Source organism: Giraffa tippelskirchi, chromosome 2 (genome assembly GCF_054371585.1).
Source record: "Giraffa tippelskirchi isolate mGirTip1 chromosome 2, T2T-mGirTip1v1.2.pri, whole genome shotgun sequence".
In the NCBI taxonomy this organism is placed as follows: Eukaryota; Metazoa; Chordata; class Mammalia; order Artiodactyla; family Giraffidae; genus Giraffa; species Giraffa tippelskirchi.
The window spans coordinates 48648140-48675809 of NC_137276.1; the positions used below are offsets into that span (position 1 = coordinate 48648140).

The window sequence follows — 27670 nt, forward strand, 5'->3', positions numbered from 1 at the left end:
TTCCTCATCAAGATCCCATATCTGATGAGCATCATAAACTTGGGAGCTCTAGGAAGCCCAAGTCAAAGATGAACTCCTGGCAATGGCTGCATTTTCCAAGGAGAATGCCTTCCCCTGAAATGAGAGAGTCGGCAGCTCCATCAGTCAGTATGGTCCTGGTACTGACCTAAAAGGAATGGACAGAATTTATCCACCATGACTTTCTCAGCCATGGCCAGGCTCCATGAATCTATTTCACTCAGTATTCACTCATGTCCTTTGCAGTCTGAGATTAATGCCCCAGGTGAGAGATTCTGAAGGCAAAATATCACAAGCTTTTGCCATCTCATTCTTATGCCTCCTATAATCCTCAGACTCCTATCCCCAGAAGTCAGGTACCAGCAACCCACATTGCCTATGAAGTAGTTAATACTTAAACCTGGTCAAAGGATTCATATTGCTCTTAGCTTTTACAACCTGAAAGGGACTTCCCTGACCGTCTGGTAGTTAAGATTCTGAGCTCAGAGTGCAGAGGACACAGGTTCAATCCCTGGTCAGGAAATTAAGTTCCTGCATGTGGCATGGCATGGCCAAAAAATAAATAAACAAATAAAAGTTTAAAAATAAAGACCTGCAAGACTCAGCTTTACATCCTGCCTGCATGCCCCAGGTCCCTATATCCCCGAACAAACCAGGCAGCTCTTAATGAAATCTCTGGGCAGGGGAACACAATTTGTGTTTTAATTCTCAGTTTTCTGGAGGGAAAGTAACTTTTCCCATTGTCCCCAGTGAAGTCACCAAAAACTCTCCTGTTTTTTTCCTAAGCTGCATCTTTCCAGTCTCTTCATCATCTTTGGGACCATTCCCAAGAAGGCCTCTGGCTTCTCTAAATCTCTCTTAAAAGCCTTCCTTTTGTACTAAATGAAAGCAAGCTGACACATTCCCTGGACCCAGAAGTCTCTAGCTTTGCGTGGCCTGCAATTTTTCAAGAATGGAAAAAAAAAAAAAAAAAACAATAAAAAACGCATGTCTTTGAGGAATGAGTCAGAGGCATTAAAGTAACTCCCTGTGCAGGGGACTGTCTCCACAGGCTTGATACCTTGGCCCTGCTCTAGACATTTCTCATACTGAGAAGAGGTCTGAAATGTTAATGCCTTGGGACCCTGCCACAGTTTACAAAAAGCACCTTCTCCTTCAAAAGCTTCTGTGTTAACCAAAAGTGATTAAAACCAGGTCCTTGCCAAGGGCGTTCTTTCACAGTTCTGAACAAGTAAGGAAAAGCAGAGATAATTATCCGGCCAGCCCGGCAGAGATTTGTTCCTTTCTATAAAAATATACATGCTGCCAAAACAACAGCTGTAGATTTACAATTTGTCTGATTTTATCACCTTTCAGCACAGGAGAACCTGGCTTGTACACTCCATTAGAGGGGCTGCTGTAGGGACTATCATGGGAGACAAGGCCCAGCCTGGGACCCGGACCAGAGATCAAGCTCAGATATCACCTGAAACATCACCCCCGAGATTCAGCTGGAATGTCCTAGTCCCCCAGGAAAGGTCCTTTGGTTTCTATGTTCCTGCAGCCTCATGGATGACTCTTTTGCAGCACATTGTGGGGTGTGTGGTGATGTGTGCATCTGTCTACCTCATGTGATAGCTCATGAGTTCCTTGTTATTTCAGTGGGAGCCCATTAAGCTTTTTCTGAATCGCTAAGGGCTTTTCCCTGGAAAGCCAAGAGAGCTTCTCTTTTACACAGACATAAAATGGGAAGAATTGGTACCTTCATTTTCATCCAGACAAAGCAGTGCTCATCCAGGCTACTGACAACATCATCTCAGGCAGACCGTGAAGATGCTGCAGGTTCATTTCCAGAAACAACAACAAAGCAAACAACACAGCAAACCTAAAACAAGTCACAAGAATTTTTTGGTCCCTCAGTACCATAAAGTTATGTTTATACTATACTGTAGTCTATTAAATGTGCAATATAGGATCACGTTTTTTAAAAAGTGTACGTATCTCCATTAAAATATATTTTATTGCTAAAAATGTTAACAACCATCTGAGTCCTTGGTAAGTCATAATCTTTTTACAATAGTAACATCAAAGATCACAGATCACCATCACAAGTACAATAATGAAAAAGTTTGCAATAATGTGAGAAATACCAAAATGGGACACAGAGACATGAAGTCAGTAAATGTTGTTGGAAAAAATGGTGCTGATAGACTTGCTTGATGCAGGGTTGTCACAAACCTTCAATTTAAAATAAACAAACAAAAAAAGAAAAACAGCTGTTTGGTTTGGTTGGGAATGTAAGGACCTGGGAGCATGCAGGCAGGATGGAAGGCTGAATCTTGCAGGTCTTTATTTTTTTTATTTTTATTTATTTATTTATTTTTGGGGTCATGCCATGCCACATGCAGGATCTTATTTCCCCCACCAGGGACTGAACCCATGCCCCCTGCACTGGGAGCTCAGAATCTTAACCACTGGATGGCCAAGGAAGTCCCTTGCAGGTCTTTAAAAACAGGAACAACGTATGAAACACAATAAAGAAAAGCACAGTAAAACGAGGTCTGCCTGTAATTGTAAGATGGATCCAAAGGCACTTCTCCTTATGGGCAGAATTCAACTAAAAAGTTCCTAGTTCATGGATACTGAAGATGTAAGAACACCAGACAGGAGAATGTATTCTCTTGCCCAGCACCTCTGCCCATCCAGTGGTACCCACCCTCTTTCCCAGAAACAGCCTTAGGAAAGAATCATTTCAGCTCTCCACCATAGTAGAAATCAAAACCATGGAATTTAAAACAATGAGGCACTATTTCCACTCTATAAAATTAACAGTTTTAACTAATGACAATTTTCATAAGGCCATGCTCTAATAAATACTCTCTTACACTACTTGGTGTATGGCGGAGGTGGGGGAGATATATTGGTGCACATTTTCCAAAAATCGGAATATATTCAAGGATCTTAGAGATACAAACAAAGATACGTGCTTTAACATGTCCACTGAAGCTTTATTTTCAAATAAAGAAGTTTAAAACGAACTCAGCTATGAAATAAATGTGGTGATGCACTAGTATACACTAAGCTATGCAAAGTATACACTAAGTAAATGTTGAAATTTCACCATCTCAACACAACTGAACTTTATTTCTTACTTAAAGTCTAATATATGTTGAACATCTCCAGGCAGCTTTCCCTCAAGCAGAGACTCTTAGATCCATGCTGATTTCATTTGCCATCTGCCATCCACCATTACTGATGAGGGGACAGAAAAGCCTGGAGAGCACACTGGGTTTTTTCTTTAATTATTTGTTTATTTATTTTTGGCTGTGAGGGGTCTTGGTTGCTGTGCATGGGCTTTTTCTAGCTGTAGCAAGCAGAGGCTACTGTTCGTGTGGTGCACAGGAATCTCATGGTGATGGCTTCTCTTGTGGAGCACAGGCTCTAGGCATGCCAGCTTCAGTCATTGCAGGATGTGGGCTCAGTAGTTGTGGCGCAAGGGCTTAGTTGCTCTGCGGCATGTGGGATCTTCCCAGATCAGGGATAGAACCCATGTCCCCTGCATTGGCAAGTGGATCCTTAACCACTGGACCACCAGGGAAGCCCCTGGATTACACACTTTTCTGAGAGAGCAGCGTGGTTCTTGCAATGTTTTACTAAGCCATTCATACAGAGTCATGTCACAGGTTCTCCACAACATTTCCTCTCTCTGAGCATCAGGGAAATATGTGTTTCCAGATCTCCGCTGCAGTCTGATTGGACCAACAGGTTGAAATTCTGGACAATGGGATATGGGCACCTTGGCACTTTGTGCCTAGGACAGCACTCCAGGTTTATTTGTCTTTGGCCAGTTTTGCCTTGAATTTCATGACTTTATATTTTCTCCATTTATTCCTTTGTACTATGTGTCCCCAAATGAGAATACAAGGCTTCATGAGGAGAGGAGTTTGGTCTGTGTTGTTCACTGTAGTATTTCTGAACTAGAGTATATATACGTATGTGTGTGGGGGGGGTAGGTGGAAGGAAAAGGGGGAGAGAAATACATAATAAATAAGTAAATTTTCCACACAGTGTGGTTAACCACTGAATGAGGACACATAAAATGGTTCAAAGGATAAAGTTCTGGTCAAGTACAAATCATAGTGTGAGACAGCTCAGAGGAGAAGAATCAGGGAAAATGCCATTTTTCTCATGTGAAACTTGCCTTGTTTCTATCCTTCCATATGAGCGTCCCACTCAGAGCTCTGTGATCAGCCAGGCCACTAGCACCAAAAGGCTAGTGACTTCCTGTGTGTGGAGAAAAGCTCTCTGGGCTGGGAGTCAGGAGACCTTGGGCCAGTTATAGCTATGCCCTGAGTCCGGTTTTCCTACTGTGAAATTAGAGGGCCAATACCGTAAAACATTAAGAGATTCTAAAATTCTTCAGGAACTGAATTCAATATGTATAAGTGAGATATTTCTATTTGGAAAATGGACTCCAAGCAGATTTGTTGCACGAAAGCATGTTTTGGTAGCATTCTTTTGGTGTTAGCATACAACAGAGAAATGATCGCCATGTCAGACCAGCAAGACTGATATCAAGAACCCTTTGTTGAGGTTCTATATGGTTTTCTAATCTTGGATTGCTGACACCAACTTATTAAGTGGGACACTGGGGCACAGAAGGCCTAAGCAAGTGTTCAGAGTAAGAGGGGGTACACGCCCAGCTAATATTCAATGCTCTATAAACTCTTGACCTAACTTGAGTGAATTGGACTCGAGAGGCATAGCCTTTTGGGAGGTCATGCTGCTTCAGAAGAAAATAAAGAAGTGCCACAAATCTTTGGTCTTCTTCACCAAACTGTGGCCTAAATACCAGGGCCCTTTAGAAGACATCAAGAATGACAGACAAGTACCAGGTGGAAACAATTAACCCAAAATTCTATCAGCCCAGGTGGCTCTTGCCTAGACACTCCATCTCCATGCCCCAAACCATCATGATGGATAAAGAAGGCCAGTCCCTCAAAGACAGACATTTGAGATTCTTTGCGATTCTAGGTCATGCCCTCATGTCACCTTTTAAAAAGAACCAGCTTGAAGCAGGGGGAACCTTTTTTGAAATTCTGCCCTGTCCCAAGTGGACGCTGCAGGCTCCTGTCGGGCTAGTCATTTAATATGAAGCAAAAGCAAATGATGATGGTGTGAGGTTTTAGTGCTGCCATTCCCTTAAATGACAGGAATTATCATCCTACTCAGAGAAGAGAGCTATATTCAGATATCGCTAGAGTCAACATGGCCACCTCCTCGGCGTCTGGCCTCTACAACCTAGCTTTCCAATGTCCTTTCAGAGAGGCATAATAATGGAGCCTGCTCCAAGGAACTGATTGAGAAAATACAGCTTCTGTGTTCCTAGATGAAATCTGCCCCAGGACCTCAAAATACTCAGAGGAGCAATAGAAGGAACTCTGCACTTATTAGTTCTGGGAACCTTAAAATGAGAAGCCATTTGAGTGCAATGGTAATGCATAATAGAATATCCACATCAGACAAACCAGAGCACTGGGAAGAGAAATAAAATTGTACCGGACTAGATCAACAAACTAAGGAAGAAAAAAAATCTAGACCAAGTGATTTTTATTACAAAGGTAGTAAACAAAATGGAAGAAATTAATCGCTCAGTATCTACATTTGAGGTCAGTGTGTATGGGCTGAATTTCCTTATCCAAATGTAAAGATATTCAGATAGCAGAAGATTAAAATTGTGCATCAAACCATCTAGCAAACAAAAACTGACATCAAAAGCAAAATTATGGAGGACCACAACCTCCACAATGATGGAGGAAATATACTTCCTATTCCTCCTGCTGAAAAGTAGAGAGGAAAAGGTAGACTGACCAGGGACCTCAGAACCCAAGCCATGATATGGTGGTGAGTTCCTTGGATTTTCTTTTGAATTCATATATTCCAGACTAGGTGCTAGAGAAGACAGCGATTTTAGACAGGTCTAGATTTTTTTTCTTCCTTAGTTTGTTGATCTAGTCAGGTACAATTTTATTTCTCTTCCCAGTGCTCTGGTTTGTCTGATGTGGATATTCTATTATGCATTACCATTGCACTCAAATGGCTTCTCATTTTAAGGTTCCCAGAACTAATAAGTGCAGAGTTCCTTCTATTGCTCCTCTGAGTATTTTGAGGTCCTGGGGCAGATTTCATCTAGGAACACAGAAGCTGTATTTTCTCAATCAGTTCCTTGGAGCAGGCTCCATTATTATGCCTCTCTGAAAGGACATTGGAAAGCTAGGTTGTAGAGGCCAGACGCCGAGGAGGTGGCCATGTTGACTCTAGCGATATCTGAATATAGCTCTCTTCTCTGAGTAGGATGATAATTCCTGTCATTTAAGGGAATGGCAGCACTGAAAATGCCAATAGGTACAGAAAACAAGGGCTCGCCAAGAAAAGCCTTTTTTTTTTTTAACAATTGAAGAAGCAGAATTAGGGTAGCATCACAAGACCAAAAAGATTTGACAATATCCATTTTACTCCAGCCAGACATCACGGAAAAAACTGCAGTCTCACCTTCCTTCCCACTAGGACAGGCAAACACTTCCACTCTCACTAGGGTGTAATAAGGCACCCACACAACCCTACCAGTCCTCCTTAAGATGGTGACAAGGTAAACTAAGAAGGGATCATGGAATTTCATCATCACTGAGCAATAATGAGCTCTTTCCCACTCCCCAGAATCAGTGGAGCCTGAACTTTAATGCCCACCTGGCAGTAATGAGGCAGCCTTCACATTCATGGCTGGGATGGAGTCAGAGTTTCCCTGCAAAAATGCAAGATTCAGTGACTATCCAGCATCTCATAACATAATATCCAAAGTGTCCAGGATGCAATTAAATATGTGACTAAATATTCTATTAAATATATATACCTGTGCATATTTGTTGTTGTTGTTTAGTCACTCAGTCACGTCTGACTCTTCTGAGATCCCCGTGGGATTTTCCAGGCAAGAATACTGGAGTGGGTAGTCACTTCCTCCACCAGGAGATCTTCCTGACCCAGAGATTGAACCCAAGTCTCCAGAAGTCCTGCATTGCAAGCAGGTTCTTTACCACTGAGCCACCTGGGAAGCCCATCCCTGTGTGCATGTGTATATATATAATTTAAAATATAAAAGAAAGTTTGGTTCTAGAATATTAATGGTGATGATCTTAGGATATTGGGAATTTGGGTGATACTCACTTCTTTATAGAAAACAGAACAAAATCACTTTCTCGTTGTCCATGTGTCCTGTCATTCCTGTGAAATTACACCTGCAGTTGTCCCACAGGCCCTTGGGTGGGGGTGGGGGATGCTCCAGGGACAGCTGAGCACATGTCCCTGTTGGGGCTACTTACACTAAACTTGATGCAGAATTGTCCCTGACAAATGATGTATTTTATTTTCCCACAACTGGGGCATTCATGCTGCACTCTCTAATACCTTGAAGGCAGCACTCAGCCAGCCCTTTGCCTGACTTGGCTGGGGAGCCAGGCAGGTGAGACTGTCTTCCCAGCCCTGGAGCAGAACGGGCTGGGATTATGCAGAAGCCAAGAGAAAAAAGTCAGAGATGAAGTGGCTGAGATCCATCCTTTTTAACATTAAAAGAAAATCCAATTGTCTTTCTACAGGTCCTTAAGAAATGAGAAAAAACCCAGAGGTTTCTACTGACACAATTAATACTTTACTTAAAAATCAATTGTCAATCAAACCAATCCCATGTATAGAGAAACCTGGAGAAGTACAGTCCATGGGGCTGCAAAGAGTCAGACACAACTGAGCAACCAAGCATGATAAAGCTCAAGGAAATGTAAATATCCTATAAAGACTCTACCGATTCTTTTGAGAGACCATAGTCAACTTTGCAAGCAGACTAGCTGCAGAGCAGAAATGGAACCAACCTGGAAGTGAAATGAGGACAAGGAATGTGCTGGCAGAGGACTGGGGATCAGTCTCCTGGAACCATAACCCACCAGGGCAGTCAGAATCAGCCAGTCCCTTGGTAATCAAGAACCAACCATCACATAGAACAAGAAAACAGACAGCACCGTAAGAAAATGTCCTACTAAAATCCTGCATTCTGTGTTAGTGTGGTGATGATTATTCTTCAAGGGATGTGTATGAGTGTTTGTATTGTTGTTGTTCAGTCTCTAAGTCATTGTCCAACTCTTTTGTGACCCTGTGAACTGTAGCACCGCCAGACTTCTCTGCCTATGGACTTCTCCAGGCAAGAATACTGGAGAAGCTTGCCATTTCCTTCCCAGGGGATCTTCCCGACCCAGGAATTGAACCCAAGCCTCCTGCATTAGCAGGCAGATTCTTTACCACTGAGCCACCAGGGATGCCAAGCGTGTGTGTGCATGCACTATTTGTATGTACTTATAATTTTTTGACTCATTTTTTTCACTTGATAGATTTTGCTCATCCTCCCTCTGCATAGATGTAGATTAACTCATCCTGCCTCAACTGCCAAGTGTACTAGGAGTTCACTGCAGGGCTGAGTCATCGGATTGGTGTTTCCTGGCTTATGATGTAGGCCAGAGTCAGCCAAGGTTCCCTGCGCCCCTGCTCACAGGGGTTCAGAGCTTACAGGCACATCTTCCTCATCCACACACAGGCTGAGCAAGAGGCAGCTCAGCAGGCCATTAGCAGGGTCCCCAAAGTCTTTCCCTCCGACCCTGCTTTCTGCATACTGAGTGGATTACAGGCTCTCTGCAGCAGCCTATCCCTTCCCTCTGAGATCCTGGAAATCACTGGCTCCAATGCCATCAGCCTCCTCTCATCCAAAACTTCCTTGATGTCTCAGGGCCATTTACGGAATCACTTTCCATCTTCCAACTGCTTTGCAGACATTTCCTTAATTTCTCCACTTCAAAGATAAACACATGGGCCCAAACTGAAAATGTGAAACTAGAAAATGTGGATTCTCAAATCATCATGGGAAGACAGAAGAGCTTGTTCAAAGACAGACCCAGGGAAGGGCATGATATAGCCAGAGAATCTTAGGAACGTAGAGTGCCTTCCAGGTGCCAGGTTTCTGCAAAGTCGCAGGGGAGGAAGTGAAAGGGACAGCCAGGGGCCAGAAGGTGCAGGATTTTGCCAGATCCACATGACGTTTCTTCTGTGATATTAAGGTCTTCTTATCATGCGATGGTTGAAGTCCCTAACCAGACCCTGTAGCATCACTGGGAGCAGGCACCATACTGGCCCAGCCTCATGGAGTGAGAGGGGCAGGCACAGACATGAAGCCCTTGGCCAGAAGAAAGAGCTCAAATGAGTGCAAAGTTCCAGTAAAATCCGATTTTTTTAATATTTTTTAAAACTTTTCTTCCAGTTTTATTGAGATATAATTAACATACAGCACCACAAAGGTTTAAGGTATACAGCAAGATGATTTGACTTACATACCTCATGAAATGACTACCAGAATACATTTAGTGAATATTCTTCATCTCTTACAGACACAAAAGAACAGGAAAAGAAAAACATAATATTTTCCTTGTGATGAGCTCTCTTACAAAATGCTCTAACAACTTTCACAAAAAACATATAGCAGTATTAATTATATTAATCATAGTGTATATTACATCCCTAGTATTTATTTATCTTATAACTAGAAGTTTGTACCTTTTGATCACCTCTGTCATCATACAAAGATATTACATTATTATTAATTATATTCCCCACACTGCATATTTCATTCCTGGGACTCATCAGTAAAACTCAACTTTTAAATTAAGTTATCAGATCAGAAATCCAAACAGTGAGCACTTAAGAGCAAGGAGGTATATAAAATAAGAAAGTGCTGCCCTCGGCACTTTTTTTGAATGGATGAGAGTTATGGCCATTGTGCTTTCAGTGCCTGGGAAGGGTTATAAATAGCCAGGGGGAAGGGATTTTCCCATATGCTCTATCAAACACACTCACACACACACACGAACTTCAACACTCTTGATTTTTCAGACATTCCAAATATAAAAAAAAATAAGTTATTGGAATAGAAACATGAAGTGTGCCAAGTTTTCACCAGCAACCAAAGGAGCCAAAAGTATGAACATGTGAAGCTTCAGGACACAAACCAGGAGTCTGACCCTTGGTGGAGAGAGTGGGTCCCCCTCAGAGCCAGGCACAGGGAGGACAGGCATGTGAGGGTGGGTTCCCATGTAGGAGCCTTGCTTCAGTAATTGGACAGAACAACTGGATTGTGAATATCCACCCTTCCTGGTGCTCCCAGACGGCTCCTTCCATGGGAGGGTCCAGCCCAGTTTGGGGAGAGGAAGCTCTGGAAAGTTGGGGAGCATGCTTATTCCCATTTAGACTGGTCTCTGGGACCTGAGGGGTGGGAGTCAGATCGGGAGGGACATGTGCCCATTTGCAGCCAGTCTTAGAAGGAGCCTTCTCCAAAGGAGGGCAAGGATGGCCAGAGTTAGAGACCAAGGTCCCTGGAAGGGAAGACAAAAGGCCAGTTTGGAGGCAGGTCTCGGTAGCTGTTGTGATGTGTCCCCTTGCTTCATCTTCAGGCCATTCCTACTGCCACTTGTCTTCCCCAGCTGACCATTCTACAAGCTTCCAGGTGACTCTGATCTGGCCTGAGACCCACTGATTCACAGAGTTCTCCAACTGGAGAAAACGCACAGGAGAAGGAGACCTGGTCAGAGGGAAGACCAGGTCAGAAATTGACTTTAGTTTTAGTCTAAACCACAGACAAGGACAATCAAAGCTTTCTTTCATTCAGGGTCCCCAATCTAGGAAAAAAAAAAAGTCAAGTTGGGGGAATTCCTTGGTGGTCCACAGGTTAGGACTCTGCACTCTTACTGCAGAGAGCATGCTTTGATCCCTGGTCAGGAAACTAAGATCCTGCAAGCCTCACAGGGCAACCAAAAAAAAAAGATTAGTGAATAGAATTCAAGTTGGGAGCAATAGTTTTTTTTATAAAAAACTGAGCTGGGACATATTTCAAGATTCCACAGTTATGATGACTTCCACCTACACATGATTCATTCTTGTCCTGGAAATGGTCAAAGGAAATCTGCTTATAAACAACAATGCCACAAGAATAAAACCAGGAGGACAATTGGGAAAGAGGTGTTCTTGTGCCTAGGGGCTGCTTTGCCATGCTTGGAGGGCATTTGTAGCAGAATAAGCAATAGAAATATGTATTTATCATTCATTCATCTATTTATTCTTTAATCACATGCTATTTTCTGAGTATGTTGGGAACTGAGGGCAAGGGGAGAGACAGCAATTAATTCATTTAACAAATGTATACGGAGCACCTATTGTACATAATAATTGTGTGATTACAGTGTGTCATCACTTGGATTCCAGTCACATAAGGGGACTGTCTATGTTCCAGGGGGTAAAGGTGCACCTGTGTTTGTTAAATTTTGTCTATACCCCAACTTTGGTGTACTTCATGTAGGTTTAGCCAACAATCATTCCTGTGAGGTTAAGGTTATGATGCTATGGAATAAAAAAGTCACTGCTGTGTTGTGATGGCTAGAACAGTTTTTAAGACAGGAACTTCCTGCAACAGAGAACAAATGATGTGTTACTTCACAACAAATGGAGAAGATGTTGTAATCTGTTCAATTACTAAAGCATAGCCCCAGTTATGGTGTAATTTGGAATGCTAGGTCAGCTGAGTTTTACACTATTTATGGATTTATGCCTGCCAAAGAGACTATTTTCAACTTGAAATGTGATCCAGTGTTTGACTTTGGAACTGGTGTTCTAATGCAGCTTATTCAGTTCTCATGGCCATATATTAATGTAGTTAGATTTAGAAATCTGAGGGACAAAGGCAGTCATGAGATATTTTAAAATGCAACCCTATTTCTAAGCCACTAACCTCTGATGCTACGTATTTTGCTTGGTGCTGAGATGGGGAGCACATTTTTATTGGCCTGCATGCTCCCAGCTTGCGTGTTAATAATGGGTATACGCTTTGGTATTACGCCAGCCTTATCCTGGCAACTGTTTTTGGATGGACTATATCCAGTGAAAACAATTGCTTCCCAAGTAGTTTTAAGTGAAGTACCCAGTTAGGAACAGAAATTTGCAGTGGTTGATAAATTCTCAGCTTTAAGAAATAAACTAATCGTCAATTCCAAGCTGCCTAAAAAGAAGCCACTCCAGAATAAGAAACCACAACCAGGAAATGATAAGCCATTACCAAGAGCAGTCTTTAAAAGTCAAAGGAAATATGAGACTAAGAAAGCTGCAAAGCAGGAAGTGACTAGAACCAAGATTTAGCACCTACCCCTGCCCCGCAGAGCACCCCACAGAGCACTGTGTCTCCATTAACATCTGGAGACGGTGAGACAAACGAAAAATTCAAGATCCTAAAGGAGACCTAAAAGCAACTGAACCTTGAAAGACTAAGCAGCAACTGAAATATGACTAGAAAAACAATAAGTTGGAGAAAATTCAAAAAGATATCACCCTCCTCCAGGAGCTGGAAGATTTGGAATCAGTTATGTTAAATATTTAGAAAAGGCAAGTTGTTAGCATAAACCAGGAAATGCAGCCTGTGTACTAAACCCAGTGGAGCACCCTGAATGTCACCAGGCCACCACAGACCCACCAGGTACTGCTCGTCTATAATGCAACCATTTAGCCAAGCTTTGACATATATGTGAAAATGGAAAGTGTTTGTCAGTCACGTCTGACTCTTTGCGACCATCCCATGGACTGTGGCCCGCCAGGCGCCTCTATCCATGGTATTCTCCAGGCAAGAATACTGGAGTGGGTAGCCATTCCCTTCTCCAGGGGATCTTCCCAACCCAGGGATGGAACCTGGGTCTCCTGCATCGCAGGCAGGTTCTTTACCATCTGAGCACCAGGGAGGCCCTTAGTTAATAATGTCCACTAAAGCAACTTTCTCTACCTTTCAATACATATTGAAGAAAAGAGATATCAATTTCTTAGCTAAGCTCAAGACATTGAAAATCAAGTATCATTTTTATTCAGTATAATTTACCATGTATGGGGAAAGACATTTCAAATTTAAATAAATGTAACCCATTTGACTGCTTTAAAGTAGTGCAAAACAAGCCAGGTGAACAAAAGCTTGTTTCTCTAACTTGAGAATGAATGTTTTCTCTAAACCTGTGCTAACTCACTAAGTTGATCAGCATAACCTCAGAGTAATTTTGTAGAAAAGTGAATTGCTTTATAGCGCAGTTCTTTTGAGAATCCTTAAAGTTTTAATTTTTAAACCAAGACTCAGGCTTTGCTCTATCCAGTGAGGAACCCCAGAAGAGCCTGAATACATGGGTGTCATTTCCTCCTCACAAAAGGAGTTTCAGCAATCTTTTTAGTGGCCTTGAATGGTCAGAGATAGAGCTGGACACATAATAACTGGTATGTGGAATCCTCCATTCATTTATGCATATGTATTTCATGCCTCCCATGAGCTACGCTTTGTCTAGACATAGTCAAGATATAATAAAATGTACCATGTGGAGTTTTTCAGGAAGGAGATTAATAACATGTTAAAGTTTTTAGCAGGTAAAAGAACTTAACAGAGCAAAGAAACAAACACACACACAGAAGAGAACATGGAGAAAAAAATACAAGGTGGCAAGAAAGGGATCCCCAGAGAAACCGCTTTGAGAAACCAGAGGGAGGGAATCACTCGGCCCCTGACTGGTGGTGACACGTGTGAGGGAAGCCTAGGAATTTGGGTTTCCTCCAGCTCTGAATTCATGGAGATATGGTAACAGAGATGCTCTGCAGAAGCAGGGTTCTGTGAAGCATCCACTGGAGGCAGATGATGGCTGAAGTTTGTGGGGAGGGTACCATCTGTTTTTCTCCATTTTCAGTTTTTATCTTGAATCCAAATTTGAGTTATTTGCCCCGTTGCAGGACACAGAATTTCTTTTTGAAACTTTATGCAGCTGATCCTAGGTACCACCCATACCGTTCCTCAATTCTAGAAACCATGCTTCTTCCCCATGTGGGTGGCAGGATGCTATCCTTAAACTTTATAATGCGGAAAGCAGGCTGTTGAGAGAGTGTGTTCCTGCTGTCATGCTCTTTATTTCTGCATTGATCATGAGCAGGCAAACAGAATGCCCATGCCACACGACGCCTTCAGACTGAGGTTATTGGGAAGGAGATGCTTACTTAGAGCAACAGCTACATAGAGAGGTAGGAATCTCTCCTAAAGGGAAAAGGCAATTCTCCCAGAAAAATAAAGGCTCTCAAGGCAAAAATTTCTTGCCATTGCCAGGGAGGGATAATAGAAATAAAAGGCTTCATTTCCTTCCTGCATATCTTAGTAGAAGCCACCCAAGCCAGCCAGGGCACTGGTTTCCCATCACAGAGCCTCTGATGAGGTGAGCCAAGCACCGCCTGGAAAGCAAAGGGCAGCTTCTACTGAAGGGAAACAGACCGTCCCATGAGTCCTCAAGAAAGTGCTGGAATTCCTCCTTGCACTGCTGTAGCCCTGTGACCCACATCCTTCCCTTAATTCCTTGGCTGAAGAAACGGCAGGAAAAGGTTTCGCTTCCCTCTGCTCCTGGAAAACCATTTGAAGTCTGGTTCCTGTCATCCTTGCAGCCAGGTCCTTTCTCTGGGAGAAACTGATTGAGTAGGGTGACCAAGAGATTTATTCTCAGGCCTGAAACCAGAGACCAAGGAAGGGTCTGGGAAGGCAAAGGAGAATAAGAATCATGTTGAACTTCATAAGCTCCTTTAGTGGTTGGTAGGGGAATGGAGGAGGGAAGAAGAGAAAAGGGAGATGTTTCTGCCTTGCTTCTGCTCCACTCCAGCTAGGAAACTATACAGTGTTCCACCCTGCTCAACACCTGCCTCAGCAGGCTCGGGATATTGATGGGAATGTAGTGACCTAGGTAGCATATTTATCATTCACACTGTCTTAAAATCAACTTCATATGATCCCGGACCTCCTTGGAATCTGCTCTCTATCCATTCTGTAATCAGAAGCTGTCATTTTGTTCACATACAATTTACTAAGTTATTTCACATTTGTTCACTCAAATCAGTTTACAATGTGGGGAAAGCACCATGGGGGTCTCTGGGCTCTAACAGTGAACAAGAGACAGATGGCTGTGTCCTCAGGAAGCTCCCAGCCTAGTACAGAGACAGGCATGGAAAAAGGTCTTAAGTCCAGGATAATGAAGTAATTGTATGTTGTGATAAACGTGAAGAACACAAATTGAACCTAAGATGCAATGTGTTAGTAATTCTATAAATGCAAATGGGTGCAATTCCTAAATTAAAAGTCAGAAAGGGAAATGGGAAGGAGTGCATTAATCCCTGGATACAGAGTCATCTTTGGAGGGATGACAAGGTTTTGAAACTGGCTGTCTGTGCATGGAAGAGCTTATACATTGAATAGTTTCATTGTAGGTTGGTGACTGACAATGATATCAGTGGCCCTGAAATGCCAGGACTTGTAGTCCTTTTCTCTTAGTGGTTCAGTTGTTCCATGAAAAACCCTACAATTTCCGTGTTGACAGTCACAGTCTAAGGATGTCTCTAAATCTGTTAGCAACTAACTTAATTTTCCTTTTCTCACCCAATTTTATTTGCTTGATGTCTTCAAATACAGAACCTCTTTGTTCCCATTTCTTTAGCAAAAGAAATCTCAAGCATTCACTTTGGGTGACAGAGATGGCTATATAGATTGTGGCACCAAGTGCGAAATTAAAATGTGGTTCCCCTTGTTCAAAAGCTGGAAAAAATGTTGTTAAAAGTTCTTAAATATAAAGCTTTTCCCTTCTTCCATGATCTGACCTCTCCTGAAATCATTTAGAATTACAAATTCAAGTTTGTATTAATTGTCATTAATTATTTTAAAAAATAAATGCTTATTTAGAATTAATTATTTTTTGGCTGACCACTAGTCTCTATATTCCAAGTCTTCTTCAAATTTAATTATCAATATTTTTGCTTTATTTTGCTGGAATAGATTCTCCAAATTTTCTGGTAGGGCCTCTCACTGGTGAACTTCCAGAATTCTTAAAACGCTTTGAGAAACTATTTTTCCCTAGTATTTATTTGTTTTTATATTGCTTGGGATAGAATTCCAGTTAAAAAGTCACATGGCAACAATTTTGAAGATATTGCTCTATTGCTTTCAGAAATCCTCTCTTGCTTTTAAGAACTATAATTCCAATCTGTTCTTATTCCTTTATAGAGAAATTACATTCTCTTTTGTTTTGCTTTATTAGCCTTTAAGAAACTTTTTTCCAGTACTCTTGCCTGGAAAATCCCATGGACGGAAGAGCCTGGTGGGCTGCCATCTATGGGGTCGCACAGAGTCGGACACGACTGAAGCGACTTAGCAGCAGCAGCAGGAAACTTTTTTCCTGCAATATCACCACAGTGTGTATGTGTGGTTTGTTAGTTACATTTGACCTACCTAACACTCAGTGGGCTATTTAGATTCAAGGACTCTTGTCTTCATTTCTGAAAATTTTGTCCTATGTTATGTATTCCTCCTTTCACTTCTCTGCTTTTTTTTTTTTTTTCTCTTCCTCTTACAAATTGAATTAGGCAGAATTTGGAATAATATGATGTCTCTCTGTCTCACTATGCTCCTTTAATATGTTCCATTTCCTTGTCTTTGGGGCTATATTTTGGAAGAATTCTTTGTTGAGATCTTCCAGCTTACAAATTCAATTTTCAGCTACATTAATTCTGCTCTTTAACCCACTTTTTTATTCCGTTAACTTTATTTTCTTTTCTCCAGATCTCTGAGTTTTGAAATAATTTATTTAGCAAATACTCTGATCTATTTTTACATTATTCTATCATTTACTAACATTAATTATACTTACTCTAAGGATTGTTTTGATGCTTTTAAAGTTTATTTCCTGAGGCAATATCTTTTTCATGTTATTTTTAGTTTCAATGTACTTTCAAAGTAATTTTACATATCATTCTGAAGATGCTGATTTTCTTCCAGTGTTTTTAGGTTCTTTACATTTGTTTCCTTGACTGTGAAATAGATGGATACATATTACTGCTGAGTTAGGTTTGCCAGATTTATAGATATAGATATATGCTGGATTTAACAAAGGCAGAAGAATCAGATCAAATTGCCAAAATCCATTGGATCATCAAAAAAGCAAGAAAGTTCCAGCAAAACATCTACTGCTTTATTGACTATGCAAAGCCTTTGACTGTGTGGATCTCAACAAACTGGAAAATTCTTAAAGAGATGGAAATACCAGACTACCTTACCTGCCTCCTGGGAAATCTGTATGCAGGTCAAGAAGCAACAGTTAGAACTGGACATGGAACAACAGACTGGTTCCAAATAGGGAAAGGAGTACATCAAGGTTGTATATTGTCACCCTGCTTGTTTAACTTATATGCAGAGTACATCATGAGAAATGACAGGCTGGATGAAGCACAAGCTGCAATCAAGATTGCTGGGAGAAATATCAATAATCTCAGATAGGCAGATGACACCACAGAACGTGGCAGAAAGTGAAGAAGAACTAAAGAGCCACTTGATGAAAGTGAAAGAGGAGAGTGAAAAAGTTGGCTTAAAACTCAGCATTCAGAAAACTAAGATCATGGCATCCGGTCCCATCACTTCATGGCAAATAGATGGGGAAACAATGAAAACAGTGAGAAACTTTATTTTGGCGGGCTCCAAAATCACCACAGATGGTGACTGCAGCCTTGAAATTAAAAGACTCTTGCTCCTTGGAAGAAAAGCTTCTGTGATCAACCTAGCCAGCATATTAAAAAGCAGAGACATTACTTTGCCAACAAAGGTCCATCTAGTCAAAGCTATGATTTTTCCAGTAGTCATGTATGGATGTGAGAGTTGGACTATAAAGAAAGCTGAGCGCCGAAGAATTGATGCTTTTGAACTGTGGTGTTGGAGAAGACTCTTGAGAGCCCCTTGGACTGCAAAGAGATCCAACCAGTCCATCCTAAAGGAAATCATATTCATTGGGAGGACTGATGCTGAAGCTGAAATTCCAATACTTTGGTCACCTGATGCAAAGAACTGACTCAAAGAAAAGACTCTGGCACTGGGAAAGAGTGAAGGCAGGAGGATAAGGGGACAACAGAGGATGAGATGGTTGGATGGCATCACTGACTCAATGGACATGAGGAAGCTCTGGGAGTTGGTGATAGACAGGGAAACCTGGCGTGCTGCAGTCCATGGGATCGCAAAGAGTTGGACACAAATGAGTGACTGAACTGAACTAAACATATAGATATAGATAGATACACATTGAAGGGATGGCATATGTCTTCCCAGGAAGACAGTCTATTCTGGTATTTAATATTTCATCTATTTTGGGTGATCGACTAACCAGCAATACCAATTACTAACTATCTGACTGAGTCAATTATTTGTCTTCTCTGATTCTCAACTTTCCAATCAGAAAAATGGGTACAACATAAAAATAAGATTAGGATTAAGTATAACCTTGCAAATCTATACACTAGTGCCTGGCAATAGTAAACAATAACACAAATGTTAACTGGTGTTTCAGTTGGCTCAAGTCAGATCCCAGGAGTGGGAGAAGTTGACATCCAAAGAACTGAGTCACTTACAGTAGAACTGGTAATGCAATGATGGATAAAATGTTTTGATAAATAGGAGATGTCCAAGTGCCTTGCTCACTGTCGCCTCATTGAAACCTGCCACTCCACCTCCATCTCTTATCCTGAAATATCGGTGGGAGAAGCCCTGAGGAACACCATGCAGCCCCAGGCCTGGAAGGAGGAGAGTCTATAACCACTGGGTGTTGCAGCTTTCTGCTGAGGATAGGAGCCCAGAGCGTGCCCTGGGATTTCCATCCTCCTGGCCCACCTGTTCTGTGTTTTTGTCTTGATTTCCACCAGTAGCTTTTGAGGACAGCAGAGCATCTTCTTTCCTCCCAAGAAATAAGAGAGGCAAACTGTAGCCAAAATCAGCAGCTGCTGGTGTGCTTAACTGGGAAAATATCTCCCAGAGCTGCCAAGGCTACATGATAGAAGGGGATCGAAGAAGCTTGAGGTTCTCTTCCCAAGACATAAAGTAAGTTTTAGTACCAAAAAAATCACATCGCTCACTTCCACACAGGAGACCCCCAGATGTTTTTCAGAGACACTGTCCAACTACTTGTGGTGGGCTGCATTGGCCCATAAATAAATCTCCAATTGTTTCTGCTTGCTTGTTTTTTCTACATTGCCCAAAATCTCCTTAAAATGGAATTCCCGGGACATCCTGATAGCAGGAGAAACCTGCACCCAGCTATGAGTACATCGTTTTCTAGACTAGCCATCATTTTTCACCACCCCCTCAGCTCTAAAATCAATGTGTGAGTACAGACTTGGTGCCAATCTGCGGACACTGGGTTTGTCCAAGCATGGAGAAGGAAACACGGTCCTGAGAAGATGGGCTGGTGACCTTGGATGTTAATCAATACTATCTGATAGCAACCAGCTCTTCAGTTATAATCCTGGCAAATGAGAAACTAAACTGGGGCACGGAAAGTCATTCCCACCCCCATCCTCACATTCCATTCCAGTCCTGCTCTCTTCCCTCCACCTCACCCTGGAGGATTTAGTTAAGCTAAATCGCACCACCCCCCTCCCACCGCCGCCACCACCACCACCCCGCCGCCTGGACATGCCTCTCCAGCCAAGGGGCCAAGAGACAGGATGACTGCAGGGCAGGAGCAGACTTACATCTCTCCAAGTGTTGGAAGGAGCAGATGAGTCCAGCTGAGAGCTCTTCTTCTTAAGTGCTTCCAGCCCAGCCAGTCTGGAGAGAGCAGGTCTGTGAACAGGAGTAAACAAGGGTCAGGAGGGAAAGGATAGCCTCTGGAGCTAATGCCAAGGCTGGAACCTTGCACCTCCAGACCAGCTTTTACTGAAGATTAGTCTGGCATTTGGTCAAGAATAAGCTCCTAAACTGGAGCTGAGGACTGAGCATCCAGGCTGAGCTACACAGCAAATCGGGCCAGCTGACATATCACTGCCCTGGCTGGATTCTCCTCTCCCGAGGCCAGCTTGTTCCCAGTACTGTGGGACTGTCCTTCCTACTATAATCTCAAACCCATTCCCAGAATTAGGCCTTATCCAGGTCTCTCTGGGCTTGCCAGTTGGCGCTAGTGGTAAAGAACTCGCCTGCCGATGCAGGAGACTTAAAGAGACACGGGTTCGAACCCTGGGTCGGGAAGATCCCCTGAAGGAAGGCATGGCAACCCACTCCAGTATTCTTGCCCGGGAAATTCATGGACAGAGAAACCTGGTGGGCTACAGTCCATAGAGTTGCCAAGAGTCAGACATAACTGAAACAACTTAGCATGCACACACATGTCTCTCTCCTCTTTGGGAAGAGCTTTTCCTGACAATGATCGGGGCTTTGCATGGTACCAGTGACTACTTCAGAACTGCAGCTATCAAATTTCTCTTTGATCCTTCCATTCAGGTATCCCCTGCCTCCCACACCAGGACAGTTTTGACAGTTTCCCAGACTGGACCTGGGTTTCCACTTTCTCTCAAGAGGCATGGAGCCGAGGAAAGTGCTTTCACTAATACAATTGCCATTGCCTTACCATCTCAAGCTAGCAATGTCCTTCTCTCAGCCTGAATAAATCAACCATGAACCTCACCTCCAATATTATCTCCTCCAGGAATCCTTTCTTGCCTCCTCCCCACTTGGTTTCGGTATCTGCCCTCCCACCCTGTATGCTCCCTTCCCTCCGTCTTATACTAATTGACTTCCTCTGTGATTTTGTCTGTGTTCAACACTGGACCAAGAACCCTCAGATGATAGGGATCATGTCTATCCTGTCCTTTTTAATGTGATGTTCCCTCACTCCTAGCTGGCACAGCAGAGGGCAAGTAGATAGTATATCCCAATGGATATATTCTATTTCTCTGGAATTGAACTTGCCAAAGATATAGGTAAGACTATTCCAGACTCAGTTCAGTTCAGTCGCTCAGTCGTGTCCGACTCTCTGCGACCCCATGAATTGCAACACGCCAGGCCTCTCTGTCCATCACCAACTCCCGGAGTCTACCCAAACCCATGTTCATCGAGTCGGTAATGCCATCCAACCATCTCATCCTCTGTCGTCCCCTTCTCCTCCCGCCCCCAATCCTACCCAGCATTAGGGTCTTTTCCAATGAGTAAACCCTTCGCATGAGGTGGCCAAAGTATTGGAGCTTCAGCTTCAACATCAGTCCTTCCAATGAACACCCAGGATTGATCTCTTTTAGGATGGATTGACTGGATCTCCTTGCAGTCCAAGGGACTCTCAAGAGTCTTCTCCAACACCACAGTTCAAAAGCATCAATTCTGCGGCGCTCAGCTTTCTTCACCGTCCAACTCTCACATCCATACATGACCACTGGAAAAACCATAGCCTTGACTAGACGGACTTTTGTTGGCAAAGTAATGTCTCTGCTTTTAAACACGCTATCTAGGTTGGCCATAACCTTCCTTCCAAGGAGTAAGCGTCTTTTAATTTCATGGCTGCAATCACCATCAGCAGTGATTCTGGAGCCCAAAAAAGTAAAGTCTGACACTGTTTCCACTGTTTCCCTATCTATTTCCCATGGAGTGATGGGACCAGATGCCATGATCTTAGTTTTCTGAACGTTGAGCTTTAAGCCAACTTTTTCACTCTCCTCCTTCACCTTCATCAAGAGGCTCTTTAGTTCTTCTTCACTTTCTGCCATAAGGGTGGTGTCATCCACATATCTGAGGTTATTGATATTTCTCCCGGCAATCTTGATTGCAGCTTGTGTTTCTTCCAGCCCAGCATTTCTCATGATGTACTCTGCATATAAGTTAAATAAGCAGGGTGACAACATACAGCCTTGACATACTCCTTTTCCTATTTGGAACCAGTCTGTTGTTCCATGTCCAGTTCTAACTGTTGCTTCCTGACCTGCATACAGGTTTCTCAAGAGACAGGTCAGATGGTCTGGTATTCCCATCTCTTTCAGAATTTTCCACAGTTTATTGTGATCCACACAGTCAAAGGCTTTGGCATAGTCAATAAAGCAGAAATAGATGTTTTTCTGGAACTCTCTTGCTTTTTTGATGATCCAGCGGATATTGGCAATTTGATCTCTGGTTCCTCTGCCTTTTCTAAAACCAGCTTGAACTTCTGGAAGTTCACTGTTCACATATTGCTGAAGCCTGGCTTGGAGAATTCTGAGCATTACTTTACTAGCATGTGAGATGAGTGCAATTGTGCGGTAGTTTGAGCATTCTTTGGCATTGCCTTTCTTTGGTATTGGAACGAAAACTGACCTTTTCCAGTCTGTGGCCACTGCTGAGTTTTCCAAATTTGCTGGCATATCGAGTGCAGCACTTTCACAGCATCACCTTTGAGGATTTGAAATAGCTCAACTGGAATTCCATCACCTCCACTAGCTTTGTTCGTAGTGATGCTTTCTAAGGCCCACTTGACTTCACATTCCAGGATGTCTGGCTCTAGGTGAGTGATCACACCATCGTGATTATCTGTGTCGTGAAGATCTTTTTTGTACAGTTCTTCTGTGTATTCTTGCCACCTCTTCTTAATATCTTCTGCTTCTGTTAGGTCCATACCATTTCTGTCCTTTATTGAGCCCATCTTTGCATGAAATGTTCCTTTGGTATCTCTAATTTTCTTGAAGAGATCTCTAGTCTTTCCCAATCTGTTGTTTTCCTTTATTTCTTTGCATTGATCACGGGGGAAGGCTTTCTTATCTCTCCTTGCTATTCTTTGGAACTCTGCATTGAGATGGGAATATCTTTCCTTTTCTCCTTTGCTTTTCACTTCTGTTCTCTTCCCAGCTATCTGTAAGGCCTCCTCAGACAGCCATTTTGCTTTTTTGCATTTCTTTTCCATGGGCATTTTCTTGATCCCTGTCTCTTGTACAATGTCACGAACCTCTGTCCATAGTTCATCAGGCACTCTGTCCATCAGGTCTAGTCCCTTAAATCTATTTGTCACTTCCACTGTATACTCATAAGGGATTTGATCTAGGTCATACCTGAATGGTCTAGTAGTTTTCCCTACTTTCTTCAATTTAAGTCTGAATTTGGCAATAAGCAGTTCATGATCTGAGCCACAGTCTGCTCCTGGTCTTGTTTTTGCTGACTGTATAGAGCTTCTCCATCTTTGGCTGCAAAGAATATAATCAATCTGATTTCGGTGTTGACCATCTGGTGATGTCCATGTGTAGAGTCTTCTCACCCAATGTCTGAGTCTGCTTTGGATCCTGGACCAGAAAAGGGGCATTTGTGAGACAATTGGTGAAGCTGGCATAAGGTCTGTAGAGCAGATGAGTGCCACATCAAGGTAATTTCATGATTTTGATCTCTGTACTCATGTCATATTAGATATAGAGCTTCCCAGGTGGCTCAGTGGTAAAGAATCCACTTGTCAATGTAGGGGATGCAGGTTCAATCCCTGGGTTGGCAAGATGAAAGATCCCCTGGAGAAGGAAATGTCAACCAATTCCAGTATTCTTGCCTAGGGAAGCTCATGAATAGAGGAGCCTGGCAGGCTGCAATTAGTGGGGTCGCAAAAGAGTCGGACACGACTGAGCCACAAAACAACATATTAGTTATAACATCTGGGTTGGGCAAAAAGTACAGGAATTCTTTGTATATTTTTTGCACATTTTTATAATATAAAATCATATTAAAACATATAAATGTTAGATGCTCAGTCATGTCTGACTCTTTGCAACCCCATGAAATGTAGCTTGCCAGGTTCTTCTGTTCATGGGATTCTCCAGGCAAGAATACTGCAGTGGATTGCCATGCCCTCCTCCAGGGGATCTTCCTGACCAAGAGATCAAATCCAGGTCTCCCACATTGCAGGCAGGTTCTTACCATATTAATACATATAAAATTACATTAAAATATACATTTATAAGTGTAAGCAAAGAAAAAATACAGATTAATTAGAAAGAATGAGATCCAACCTCAGGATTCCCTCTGAACTTGATTTTCTTAGTAAATTCAACATCAGTTTTTCTTTACTTCTGCTCTTCTCTTTCCTATAAAAAATAGAAACGGCATGTTTAAGGCGTAGGAGAAGATTCTTATTCCTGAGTGTCTGCCTGAAAAGGCTGTAGGTATGTATGATGCAGTGGTATGTTGGTCCCCAAAGCCCTGCTAAGTGACATCAAACCAGTCCCCCAGTTTCCAAATGCATTTCTTATCAATGGGCAGACAAAGGCCAGTTCCAACCCACTGTCCTGAGCATCCTTCAGCTGGATGGGGGGAGGGCAAATGATTCCACTGGACTTGAGCAAACACTGGAGCTGCTTCCTACGGACCAGCCTAAGTTCTAACCTGCTGAGAAGGACGACGCCTGAGATGTTCATGGGAACGGGCTTCACAAACAGGGACGAACACCAGGAAAGAGAAAACCCCACATGGCATTCTATAGTCCAGCCACCAACTCAGAGCTCCTACCCCTGCTTTTCATCCTCAAGCCAACCCAACATGGATCACCCTCACCCTTGTCTTCAGGGCGTGGATGGGACTGTCTGAGTCAGGATTGCAGCCTTCCCTTCCGATGTTAGGAATGCAGGAGGAGCTGCAGGTGAAACTCCAGGCCTGGTTCATCAGCTTGAGACTTAAAGCTGAGCAAACATCCCCTGCCAGACAAGGCCAGGCCCAGCACCCTCCGTGAGCACAGCATGGTACTGGCGCCCTCCTTCCATGCCTCGGAGCCATCCATGAGGCACCATAGCCTCTCGCTCCTAAACTGCAGACACTCGTGCTTGGAGGCAGGAGACCCAGCGTGTACCTGCCTGACTCCTAGAGAAATGGAGCCAGCCTCGGCTCAGGCACCCAGGGTGACATGGTGACTGCTTTCCCACAAGGCTCCTCCTGGGGTTGCTAAAGCAGAGTGAAATGAAATCTGTCCCCTGCAACTTCTACCTACAGATCAAAGTTCTACCCTATAGTGACTGCTCAGAACCGGTTTGTTTTCTCTACCATATTGTAGCTTTTTAAACATCTGGAGACAGACATCATTTTTCTCCCAAGTCTTTTATTTTTTTTCAGTCTAGACAGCCCTATTGGATTCCACAGTGTTTCCACACATCTCTATACAACATGGTTTCTAGATTCCCTGAGATGTTAATCTATCTCCTGCATTTATTTTCGAGGTTCTTCCTCTAATGCAAAGGACAATTAGAATACAAAGTTCCAGACCAAGTAGCCAGCACAGAGGACAGGAGAACTCTCTGTCCCTCTGATCCACACTCCATTCCTCCACTGACACAGTCCAAGTTTTCCTTCTTAGCAACATGTGGTGACACTGGCTCCCACTGAAGCCGTAAGACACCTAAACTCCAAAGCATTCACCATCTGATATTTACCCAATTAACTTCCAAATGAAAGATATTTTATGTTATCACTGTTCATTTTGTCTCTGCAGTTAACACAAATTTAGCTCCTACTCATGGGCCTCCTGAAGGCACTGGAAGACCTTCCTAAAGAAACGTGTCATGGTAGGTCCAGGAATGTTGCCTGAGATGGGAGAACATATCAGAAGGCAAAGCATCAACATTACCAGCTCACCAGATAAGGCCTCACTTATTCTGGTAAAACAGAGCAAAGAAGGCCCTAAAGCCCTGAGATGTGGAGATGAAGCTATAGGAAGCCAGTGGGCTCCAGAGAGGGTGGAAGGGTATGTGAGGGACTCTGAAGGCAAGGGGTAGCCCCAGATGTATGAGCACTTGGAAGCCAAATGGGAATCAGCAGGTCTGTGGGCCTGGAGGAGGGCCTGGGTGACACAGACCTCTTTCTCCACCTCCAACCACAGAAGCGAAGACAAAGGCTTCAGGCTGGCTTAGCTACTTCTAGAAGAAAGATTGTTAAGGAGATTGAATGTACACCTCACAAAGGATCTGATTTACTGCTCCTGAAAAAAAGGGCCGAACCTTTTTCATCTTGATAATATCCAGACTCCCAGAGGGGCATCCATTCATTTCAATGAAAGACAATAATATCTCTGCTGTGCCACAGTCTGCAGGAGGCAACACCACTCAGGAAGGCAGCACCAGGAAAACACTTCCTGCAAGGACAAAGGACACATTAAATTGATCCCTAACAAACACATTTCAACTGCAGTGAACTGTCAGAAAGAAAGGCAATGTGTTGGCTTTTCTCTCAGCACGAAAAGGAAGTCCTTAAAGTGGAGCACTGGGATTTTATCAGCCAAGGCATCAGCAGCAAAAAAGACAAGGTAATCTTGACCTCCTGCAGGATTCCACAGATTTCAAAGTGTCCATGCACATGAGTGGAGTCAGCTGTGGCCAAGTGGTTCCATCGATAAACCAACCATGGATTAGATGATTACTAGTCTAAGGGTCACTGTAGGCACTTCAAGGTGGTAATAACAACTAGGTGGTCTTGTGTACACCCTGTGGTCCCAGGAGGTGTGTAGGCTCCCTTATGAGCAGCCTTTGTCTTGTGTTGACCCAAAGGTATGGTATTTGGCAGATATTTTACCCCATTTCTGGTTTGGAGTTGTGGCAATTTGTTGTTTCATTAAAGTTGCTCATTTTCTCCACTTTCTCATCTTAGATTTTGTTGTTATTTCAGTAGTATTCAAAGCATCTTTAAATCACAAACCTGCGTCTCTAGAGATTACTATTTAATTAACAGGAAAATTCACAGCATACTTAATATTAAATGAATGTATACTAGTTAAAAATAAATGGCCTTAATGAAAGGTAGAACTTCCAAACCATTCTGAGAGTAAAACACAAACAAAAAAACATAGACAAAATTTAAGAAATGTTGCAAAATTTGAGAAGAGAGTAAAGCAGCAATAATAGCTGAGGGAGGATTTACTCTAGGCCAAGGGCTATTCTAAACACTTTATACTACTATTAATATTAGTATATTAAATAACATTAATATTAGATCATTTGAATTTTCACAGTTCCATGAGTTATAAATTTTGAAGAAGATAAACCTTAGACTCAGGAAAAGTAAGTGGCTTTCTCATAGGGGCTCTTCTAGTAGCTTTAGGAGATGGAATTTGAACCCAGAGCCCATACCCTTAGCTCCTACGCTCTACTGCTTGCCCCTCGACACAGTCTATTAAACACAAGCCATAAAATTAGACTGTAGAAACAAAACCAAAGGTATAACTGTTATAATGACTATATTGGGTAGATCTTCTCCCTCAGCTCAGGTCAGTGACAGCCACCTCCTGACGCAGCTATTATCTGATTCTATAAGGAGAACACTCCTTCTTATCTGCACCTTCTGGAAGAAGCATCTGTGCTCAGGGTTGAGTTAAAGGAGAACATCTGGCCTCTTTCCCTGAGAGAAGGAAGGAATATATGAGTGGACAAGGATCCAGGCCTGCATCTCCAGAAGACAGGTCTTCAGGATAAAGAGAAAACTGACCAAATTCTGATCATTAGGGAGCGGGAGGGGGAGGGGAAGGGGGACAAAAAATCCTTTCTCTATTCAAGTATGGAAAGTTGGTTTTTTTTTAATATGTGAATTAAAAAAAAAAATTGGCTCAATTGACCTACCTCCTCCCAAAGGCAGAGAAAACATAAATATGAATGTGGACTGTTTTAACTGCTGTGTAGCAAATTTAAAATTTTGTAACTCACAGAATGTCAGAGGCAAAAAGGTAAAGGCCATCAAGTGCACCCCTTCATTTGACACCTGAAGCCT

At 42.7% G+C, this 27670-nt stretch overlaps 1 long non-coding RNA gene and 1 pseudogene across 2 annotated transcripts; one reads left to right on the plus strand and one right to left on the minus strand.

Annotated features, from left to right (window-relative positions):
• Positions 1-700: 700 nt before the first annotated feature.
• On the minus strand, positions 701-27670 carry LOC145533298 (uncharacterized). Of its 2 annotated transcripts, XR_014073984.1 has the most exons (7): positions 27523-27670; positions 25912-26045; positions 23938-24012; positions 22999-23226; positions 19690-19780; positions 18830-18888; positions 18561-18748 (listed from the first exon to the last, which is right to left on the minus strand). It is a non-coding gene; the product is annotated as an uncharacterized LOC145533298 (long non-coding RNA). The 2 variants fall into 2 exon arrangements; XR_014073988.1 differs by lacking the exons at positions 18561-18748; positions 18830-18888 and adding an exon at positions 701-1882.
• On the plus strand, positions 10021-12270 carry LOC145538241 (eukaryotic translation initiation factor 2A pseudogene; annotated as a pseudogene).